This window comes from Halyomorpha halys, unplaced genomic scaffold, assembly GCF_000696795.3.
Source record: "Halyomorpha halys isolate HHAL.00 unplaced genomic scaffold, Hhal_1.1 Scaffold228.1, whole genome shotgun sequence".
In the NCBI taxonomy this organism is placed as follows: Eukaryota; Metazoa; Arthropoda; class Insecta; order Hemiptera; family Pentatomidae; genus Halyomorpha; species Halyomorpha halys.
Window position 1 is genome coordinate 243,606 of NW_027107268.1, and position 10,761 is coordinate 254,366.

The 10,761-nt window shown below is 31.0% G+C and overlaps 1 protein-coding gene across 4 annotated transcripts in view; it reads left to right on the forward strand.

Moving 5' to 3' along the window:
- The first annotated feature begins 415 nt into the window (after positions 1–415).
- Positions 416–10,761, forward strand: part of LOC106679878 (putative ankyrin repeat protein RF_0381) — a 70,904-nt gene continuing 60,558 nt past the window's right edge. For 2 of the 4 annotated variants that reach the window (XR_010842937.1, XM_067045551.1), the window contains exons 1-5: positions 416–666; positions 1,774–1,922; positions 2,898–3,086; positions 3,168–3,304; positions 4,908–5,124. The gene's annotated coding sequence lies outside the window, so the exon portion shown is untranslated. Of the gene's footprint in view, positions 667–1,453; positions 1,634–1,773; positions 1,923–2,897; positions 3,087–3,167; positions 3,305–4,907; positions 5,125–10,761 lie in introns of those variants that run through there. The other 2 variants (XM_067045552.1, XM_067045553.1) reach the window with 2 other exon arrangements.

Here is a 10,761-nt window from a genome sequence, read left to right on the forward strand (position 1 = left end):
TTTTCTTTTATTCCTAAATACGGTAAATCAGCGATCTCCCAGTTAGACATTTTCGTTTGTAGGCTTTAAATATTTATGAATATAAAATATTTTTGCATAGTCTGTTACTTTTAATATACTGTCCCAAATAATTTTTTAGTTTGTATCTTAATCTTAGAACTACGTTTCTCGTTTTTTTTTTTATGCCGAACATTCAATTATAGTATGTTAATAATGAGGTGTATATAGTTGACCGTAGATCAAAAAACGTCGGCATAAATAAATAATTTTTTTTGGTTATTTATGTTTGCTGACCGGCCCCCCCCCCACCATCTTCTATAATATGCCTAACTTGAAGATGATAGCCAAAAGATCGTTGGAAGATATCGATAGCAGGGTGGTGTCACGATTTGTAACTAATGTCTGCAGGCGCCAAACCGTCAATTTGCGGTTTGTCTTGTTGGGTCGTCTCCATTATTTTGATCGTTACTGTTAATGTATTGGATTCGCGATGCATTGTCATTATTTGAGTCTTTTTTTTGCAAAATCCTTAATGGTATTTGGAACGAAACGACTCATTTAGAGATGGTTTAATATGTTCATATCAAATAAAGTAAAATTGAAATGGGTGCCATGAATGAAATGTGCTGGATGGATGTCTTTATTCACTCAACATAGGTCTAACAAGTAATGTTTAATATTTTAACTTTACAATTCAATTACTTATTAAAGAAATGTCTATTTATATTGCATGATTCTTTCGTTTTGTATCTCTCACTTTGATTCATTGAATGTGAAACTGTTAAGTGAATTTCATGGTGTTCCTACTGAATTTATTCTTTATTCAGTTATAGTCATAAACCTTTCAGAGATCATCAGTAATAATATGACTTCTTTTATGATGATCTTATCATTTCTACTTAGTAAAAATTGTTTGAACTGTTACCATTTCTTGAGTCGAGGTTTGAGAACAATTTAAATCAAATTTCTCCATTATATTGTTTGAAAAAGTATTTCTGTATCCTTAGGCTTGTCCCAACACGATTTTTTATAGTCAGTGAACTAGATTTATTCAGGTACACCGCAGGTACCCTCCTGTTAGATGGCAGTCATATCTTGTTCTATTGCAAGCCTGTCCAGTCAGAAGGAAAATTTGCATTACTGTCATAGTATCAAAAAAATTTCTCATTATAAGCAAATAGAAGGTTTTTAAGTACTAAAATTTGTATATTTTATTTTTTGTCTTATCCATTACTTCCAATTTCTTGGTGGCTTTAGAATACTTAAGGTGTTAGCTAATTTCAGTCATAACATAGATCATCTAGATGAAACTGATGTTCACTGTCATTGGTTACTGAAGATCTTTTGGATTCAATCCACAATCTTTCATCCTAACTGTGTGGATGCTAATTCAAATTTTAATATCAGCTGATGTAAGGCAGTATTTGCTAAATTTTAAAGGGAATCATTTCATTGAAATAACTTGAATCATATTAATATTTCAAAGTGTTCTCTTAGTATCAACTCACTTGGAATGAACAGCTGCTGCCAGCCCTTGCTGTAAGATGCCCTGTGGGCCTTTTTTAACACTTCAGAACAGTTTTTAAAAGGGTTTATGAAAAAGGTTTTCTGTGAGAAAAGGATGTAGATATAAGTAAGTTGCAAAGCAACTAGAGATAATAGATATTTCATACTCCCATTCTCAAATTTATACAACTTAAAAGATATTGATTTACTGTAATTTTCTTCTTATGTATAGTTTTTTATTAAATGTCCCTTTTCTTTTATTTATAGGTATACAATGTCTAATATGGAATATATGTGTATCCTGTATGGGTGTCACTGACGAGAATTGCTTAACTATGGCAACTGATGCTTGCTGTAGTCATTTATTACCACTAATTCCAACAGCACTGCCTCCAATATTCCAGGAGAGTCCAGGGGTGAGATATGTGTTAAGTTATTTGCTTTTGATCAGTCTGATAGTATATAGACAGTAAATTGCAGATTAGTAATAAAAATTCAGTCGAATTTTTAGTGATCAATGATACTAAATTTTATGAGAAAACTACTAGATGTTTATAGAACTTCAGTGAGCTCAGTTTCAATAAACTGTTTGTGTGGATCAGATATAATAATTTAGACTATTATAAACAAAACTAACAAGTACTTATTATTTTTAATTTTTACAAGAACTTATTAAGTAATACAGTTCATTAGAAGTGTTACTATTTTTGTCATTCAGTCATTATTAGATTTTAGAAAATATAAGCAGAAATTTCTTCTCTTCTCAGTTAATTGTGAAAGTGCATAATTCTTATTTATTGATTAAATTGAATTAAAGAGCAGGTTTTCAATTCTCTTTCTACATTTATATTTCTTCCTTCATATTGCTTTGCTTTGCATTGCATTGGAACAGGTACATTAAAAAATGGGTTATGAGACATGCCTACTTTACAGCTACAAGTAAACCAGTTGCTAAGACTAAACATACTGACTTTTATAATAAGGCATAGTAATAAAGGAAATTATTGTATTGGCTTTATTTTTATCAGTTTTATAATGAAAAACAAGTTTTCCGAATTGCAGTGATCTGATTATTTCGAAAATGACTTTCTTTATTTGAAGTTACTTTGGTCTTTCTAAACTCGGTGGAATATTAGTATGTATTTAATTTTTAACCACAACTGTAATATATTTTAATTTGGCATTATACAAATGTTATAAGGAATACTGAAAGTTTATCTGATATCAGCTATCAATTTTATCTTGATTAGCCCATTAACGAGACATTCTAACTGTTCCTTTAATATTAATACAGTTATTTTTGTAAACAGTTAAAGAGTTGGTTGATGATTGATATAATTTTTGAAGGTGAAAGTACATAAAAATGATAATTAATGAAGAATTATTCACAGGTATGATTCCGAATGGAAGGAGCCAACCTCATTATTGAACCTTTGGTGACGATGTTCTGTCAAACTTAACCTCACTGAGCCACTGTCCAAAGGTTGTTAGTGTTCTCATTTCAGGTTTTATCTCACCACTAAGGTTCCTGCTCAATGCATCCCCTCATGGTATATATCTAACTTTTCCTCTGTGTTCAGGTGAGAAATTTATTTATCTCTTGTATTACCAATCTGGTACACATTGCATAACTATTTAAAAAGTTGCAATTTTTGTTATAGGTTCCTTCTCTGTGATGAAAAATTAATAGAAAAGTATTATTGAAGCAGCTTTACAATGTTGAACAAGAAGGAAAGTGGAATTGTGAATTTTTGAGATATTTTATACCATCAGGCAGTAACATCATTAGTCGATTATGGTGAGATATTACATTGTTTTTTTTCTAGGAATAAAAGTAAATTGATACCTGGGCATTAATGGAAAATTATTGACTTGTAAGCATGAATACAAGTCAATAATTTTCCATTTTAAAGTATATAACTTTTTTTTTTTAAGTTTTGTTATTTATATGAATTAATTAAAATTATACGCAGGCTTCGGCAGATGGATATTTCCCCATTGCCTATGCCTTCTTAATTGTTCAAATAGATCCACTTTTTGTATTTTTCTTTTATAAATAAACATATTTCATTCTTAACAGAAAATCAGTGTTGTTTTTTTTTTTTCTTTCTACAACCAAAAGTACTTTTTAAATAAAAAACAACTTTGTCTATTAAATCTTTTTCTTATTTTATTATTACTTGTCTCTTTGAAATTTAATTAATGGATGTATCAGGTGAAGATGTCTTTCTTATTTTTTTTTTTTGTTACTTTAAAAACTCATTAATTTTGGTTGTAAATATTGTTAGTTATACACTAATGTCTGACAACAATAGCTATATTCATTTTTAGAGACTTCTAGGTTTTTATGTGGGAACAGTGCCTGTCAAAGATAACACTTGTGCATGCGAAAACAAAGTTCTGAAGGGCTTGTAAATATTTCATTTGTATGCCACAACAATATATATTGTTATATATATATGGCATATGCCCATCCTCATTTCTGAAAACCTTTAGTTTATTTTTCAAAATATCATTTTTCTTAGTACCTAGTATTTCAATCTAGGTTGTTTTTCTAAGACAAAGACATTAAATAGACGACTATTGGTTTATTATTATGCATTTTACTGTTTTTGTATTTGTAAGATAATTGAATTTTTTACAAAACACGTCATCTAATATGCACCAATATTAACAAATATGGAACCTGTTTTTTTATTTATTTCCTTAATATGTACATTAATATAAAAGAATATATACCAGTCTGAACAACAATGTTCGTGAAGTTGTGATACTTTATGATACTTTATATTCCATATCCCATGTCAATATCCATTCTCTATGCTAGTATCAATTAAAAATTTAATGATTAAAACTTAATACCTAGTTTTAATAATGACTTGATAAATGTTAGATTATAAATAAACAATAAATCAAAGGTTAATTAAATGATTACACATAAAGTTGAGAGAAAGGGAGAAGTTGGGACATAGTGATACCATATCAATAACCAGCTAAGTATCATTATTCCTTCCAATACAATATTTTAATTATGGTATGAACACCCAATAGCATCACATGGAAGTGTATCAATGCTTGTGTTGCTGGTACTGGTGACTTGTACTTATGGATGGCAAAAGGAATAAAAGGTCATAGGTCTGAAAATATGGCATGTGAACTCCTACTATAGATAGTATCAAATATTCAGTATCAATACCACTGATTTATCAAATGAAAGAAAATAATATAAACATTGAAAGGATCAATATCAAGATCATAATGTACCTAGTGAGAAATAGGCTGATTAAATGGGACCTCCAACTAGTTAGTTGTATGTAAAGTGTATTACTGTCTGCTGCCTATTTTTTATGCAATATATTTCATAAATATCAGATTGATTTAATTTTATTGATATTTTTCAGGTTAATTACTGAATAAAAATCTTCGACCAGTAGTTCTCTTCATTTATGCTGCCACCCTCAGCTGTCCTCTTCATTTATGCTGCCACCCTCAGCTGTTCTCTTCATTTATGCTGCCACCCTCAGCTGTTCTCTTCATTTATGCTGCCACCCTCAGCTGTTCTCTTCATTTATGCTGCCACCCTCAGCTGTTCTCTTCATTTATGCTACCACTCTCTGTGTATGAACAAATTAAATTTATTTTATACTTATAAATTACATAGTAATTAATTTAAGTTTATGTAGGTTTTAATTTTGGAAATTTTATTTTATGCTTGAAATCATTAGAGAAATTTAAATTTCCAGCATAATTTGTTTTTTTGACGCATTAAAGTTCAATGATTAGTTATAAAATTTAATTTTACAAAATATTTTGCCATAAATAATAGGTTATAGAGGAAGTTAATCTATTTTTATAAAACAAAAAATCATAAGCATTCACATTTTTACATCAACAAATAGTAGAGACTGAATTTCACCATTTTGTCTGCTTTTTTTTTTTAATATTAGTAACTGGAAAATTGAATTTGACTTAATTATATAATCAGTCACAACTAAAATAGGACTAAGGAAGCTTATTTATTTTTTCTAACTGAATATATGTACAAATTTATGCACCAACAAATAATCTTGAATTTTGCTATCTGATCTTGATCTACCTTATATCGAATTAGTAATTAGGAAATTAAATTTTTTGAAACATATACTCAGCCACAAATTAAATAAACGGGACTGAGGAAGTTTAATCTATTTTCATAAAAATTAAAAAAAAAAAAAAAATTGCAAGCCTGAAAATGAATACATCAACAAATAGCCTATCAATCTTGAGTTACATTATCTAGTTAAGATGTTTTTTTTTTTTCAAATTACTCCATTTTGCTCTTTCAAAAAAATTACTTATGATTGCTTTTTAAGTCTTTGTTTTTTTTTTGGGAATTAGTTTTTGGTCATGATCATTACCTCTCGCTTGTTCGTGATATTCTCAAAAAAAGTTTCGTATCACCCCTGATTTTGTTAGTTTCTAAATGGTAGTAGATAATATAAAGTACAATTTTATATATACTCCAAAATTTTGTTTTTATTGAAGAAATTCTTTTTCATATTTTATAAAAAAGGTTACTTTCTTCTAAAAGCCACAAAATGGAAAAAAAAGTACTTCTTTAAATTTTACAATTTAAATCAATTGATTACTTTCGATAGTCAGTATTGCCTCCTGTTGATCTAATTAAAGTTTCTACATGTTCTGACATGCCAAAAATCAAGTTGTTAATGGCGTATTGATCCAGGTTTCGCTTTCCTTTCACAGCAGCTTAAGTTTTGGTGTTTTGTATAATGCCAGCTCAAAACATCGAGCCACTCTGTTGCTGGACCCGAACACTGAGAGTATCTCTTACCACTTGATCTGCCAGAGTCCTTTCAAACTTTTAGCCAGTTATCTGGTATGAAAACAAGGTGTTTTCCTCCACTCGGGTAATTAACAATTTCATGGTTTCTTTCTTACTGAATGCGGTGTTACCCTCAAATTCTATTCGTGGGTGTAGAGTGTAGAGGTCTGTTAGACCTAAGATTAGCATCGTGAAGATAATTTCGAACATTCTGGTCATTCATTATTATCCTCCTATTACACAGCAGCTGATGGCTTATGTGACAGCAGCGAGGGTTCAAAACTGAACTTACCAAGACTGACCAATCATTAATACCAAAATAAACAAATACCATTAAATTTAATTGTATTTAAAGATCAATAAAAAAACAAGAATAAGGTCGAATAACAGCTCAACACAAATAATGTGTCCGAAATAATGAATAAATTATTCAAATTAAAAAAATAGAACCATTAAATTTGAAATAATAGTTAAATGAAATGAAAATAATCAGTCCTTAGAGCCTAATATTTATTGAAAAAGAAAATTTTGCTTCAGAAGAATTTAATTATTCCTAATTAATCAAAATAAAGTAATTGTCTTTTTATATTGCATTTCTCCTCACTATTTTTATGATGTAATGAAATCAATACCAAAATTTTTAGTCTGCACTCTACTAAGAACTGAATGAATATAAATGTAAAGCATTTCTAAAATGTTTCCTTTCTTTTGTTCTAAACAGAATCCACTCCGGGAGCTGATTTCAATGAAAATTTTATCTATTTGGCCAAACAATACAAAAAAAAAAAAAATAGTCTTTGTACATCAGCGTGCTTATAGAATGTTTACAAACATGTCATTTTAAATGTAAATATCTCCTACTGCGGTAAGAAACAATAGTCCTAGTATATTTGCACATCTGTATAGAGTAAGTTTCAATCGGCTTGCCATGCACTTAGTATTCCCATATCACAATACTAAAGATGAGTGTGACCTCAAGGTAATTTCCTCAAGAAATCGCATGGTTCTGTTTAGTCCATTTACCAGGGAAGGAACTCAGAACCTCTGACTTAGTAGCTGGGCACTATCAGTTCATCCATCGACATGAAGTCTTGTCAGTAAAGTTTGTTTTTGGATGTGGATTCATCTGATCTTGATTTCTAGTTATTGTCTCGCACTGTCCCAATGTGGGCGGCGCACAAGTGCAATGATGAAGCTCATCTCTGCTCTCCTTTCCGTATTTATGTACACTGCTACGACTGGTTGACCTTAGCTAACTAGACTTAATCTGTAATACATATTCTATGTAGACTTAATATATATGCTTATATTATATACAATTTAAATAATATTTAAAATAAAGCTAGCTGGCTTTCTTATCCTCAGATTTTCATGTAATATTAATGTTAAAAAAGGTTTAAATTATTAAAACAAAATATGAAAATTATTTTAACAACAATTAACTCTTCTCAGGGAGGATTTCCACGCAATCAAGATACAATAATACTTAAATAAACTAATAACTTCTTTTACAAATACTATTTGAAAATTCCTATATTGAGCTAACTAACCCCATTACATCAATCTTCATTGTTGACTGTTAATTTTTGATTGATGATGTCTTTTTCATAAAAATGCTATCGTTATCCCCGACCAAGGTTAGCCAGGTCCTCAGCACTACAGGAGACAAAGAATAATGCTTTGTACTCGTTTGCCCATTACTAGCATTTCAAAAATTTATACTGCTGTCGATTTTTCTTAATCTCTCAAATTTCTTGCCATGGTTCTGAAGTATGTTATTTTCTAGATGTTTATTTCTTCTTCAATTAATTGGAATTATAATTATGGCTGAAAAACTATAAAATTTTGAAAGTAATGGAATCTATATTCAATATAGCAGCGATTCCATTAACTTCGGAGTGGGGAACCTGTGGAAATAGAGGAATCCTTATGGCAACTTAAAACAGCAGGAATGTAGCTGATTGGATCAATGGAGAAGCTCCAGACGACTTCTCCGATCAAAGACTGAGAGAAGACTCAATCCCAACTTGTTTATGATCTCATACGGTCTTTTGGAAAGTGGTAGTAGTTGAGCATTTACCACTCCTAGTTAGGGTACTGTCGGGTCCTTAACCAACACTGTATATCCAATCTTCATATTTGTAAATTTTTTATTTTATTTGTGAATTTTATCTTTAATTAATTCTTTTAGTTGGTCTAGATCTAAATTTAATTCACCTTGAACTGATAGCAAATCCTTTGTGTGACAATAAAAAAACAAGGACATGGTGAAGGAGTCACTAACTTCAACAGTGGAGCATACTGAGGATTGCAAAACCTTCCTTAAAAGGAGAGGGAAGGGAGGTGGGTTTTTCTGAAATGCTGATAAACGGAAAGGTGGTGGAGGATAAGATGCACAACTAAAAAATTATATTTATTTCCTTGTTAAGTTATTAACTGGCCCAAATAATCAACAGATACTAATTCTAACTTCCCCTCCACGTGAATGCTCTGGTAAGGCACATTATAATATGGGCCGATGAACTGGCAAACTTTAAATGATTTTAAGATGTTAGCCATTAATTTTTTTAATTTGTGACTATTAAACTGTTCTCTGATTATTGAAAAACATTTATTTACTCCATAATGTAAAAAATTCTCATGTATCAACTTAATCAAATCATTCATGCATTCTTTATTTGAATAGATTTAAAGTTGATTCCATAAATATTTACAAATAAAACCATCCAAAATATAATAATTTCTTTGTTCTTTGTCCATCTTATTCAGGAGTTCAGGATCATTTTTCTCATTATTTATTAACTCCTTACAAAATCTACTATTTTATTATGAATGCCAGGTATATATTCATATGTAATATTTATAGGTCCCAGGTAGTTAGTTAATCCAATATGTCAGGTGGTTTGTTATATGAATGTATAAAAGTGATAGCCTTATTGTCTGTTCTAACTATAATTTGGTATCCTCCTGCTATTAAGGGCCCCCGCAGACTGCAGACTTTTTATCGGCGATAGTTTAGTCGGGTTGGGCTGAAAGTGCGCACACCGAGCCAACTAAACAGTTAGGTTGGTGAACATGGCGCTATCCAGGGGACTATCCAACAGCCGGCCGACTATTCTCAAACTAGTTTGTAACTAACTGTTGAAGCGGTCGCACAATGAAAATATTGTCCAGAAAAGTTATTGCTCTCATCATACTCCGGAGGAGGAAAATCAAGAAGAGATTCCGAGAGTATTGGGTGCATCCCATTCTCAGTGATAGATTAGTTAGTGGAAAATTTTACTCTATGCATTCCAAATTACTTGATTACCCGAAAAAATTGTTTGCCTATTATCGAATGAGCATTACCAGCTTCAATGAACTTGTCAAGCTAATTGGAGCAGCAATAGCGAAGGAGGATACAAATTTATGACTTTCTATACCTGTGGAGGAGAGATTGAGCGTTACGATAAGGTAAGATAAACCACAAATACTTTTCAACTATTTTTATTAAAATTAATATTACAAAATTCGGCGTTTTGAGAAATTAGGTTATTTACATGTCATATATTTGCGATTCATCTGAAAAATTTGAATAATAAGACTGGGCTGTATCGTTGGAGTTGCCAGTTGATGAAATGTTTTGGATGGTTGTCGGTTGCGAAATTGGAAAAGAGTACAAGGGTTGCTGTACTCTGTTGTACGTACATGTTCGCTTAGAAGTAGACTGAACGCACCGAGCTAATCTTATCTGTTTAAAAACGTTAAGAATACTTATTTTAGCATCAAGTTAAGTTGACATTTTTTTTAATACAATGAATCACCTCCAATAATTGTTTTTTGGTTGAATGGTTGGCTCCTATCTTTTGCTCCAAAAAGGGTATTTTTCTAAAACCCTGACTATCTAATTGGTACAAAACTCCCCCTGATGCAAAATCCGAGCTGTCAGTATCTACATAAATCATTTTGCTTAACATTTTAACCAATGTTAAAATACACCCGATGGCGTAGTGTACCCCTGGCCTTCCCCCTCCTTCAGGTGTGTAGGGAGCAGAGCAGACGCATACGTTCGCTCCCCACTACCATTACCACCCTTCCAGCAGTCGTCCACACTCACTACGCAATCGGTTTTCCTCATCCACAAACCTTGGCTAGGGGACCAGACCCCCACTAGATAGTTGATTTTCTCTTGATAACCGACTGGTTTGGGCCCTAGAAACATTTTAATGAACTTGGGTTGTACTTTTTCTCTAAGTTTTTATAATATTGTAAATATAGATACTATTCTCAATGAAAAACAAAATAAATATTATTCATTTTTGAACAATAAATCATAGCAAATATATAAATTAAATAAACAAAACAGTCATCTGATTCCTTTCCTATGAATTACTCTGAATTGCTTGGACAAAATAACTTTAAAAATATTCCAAAATACAGAAACAAACAAACTT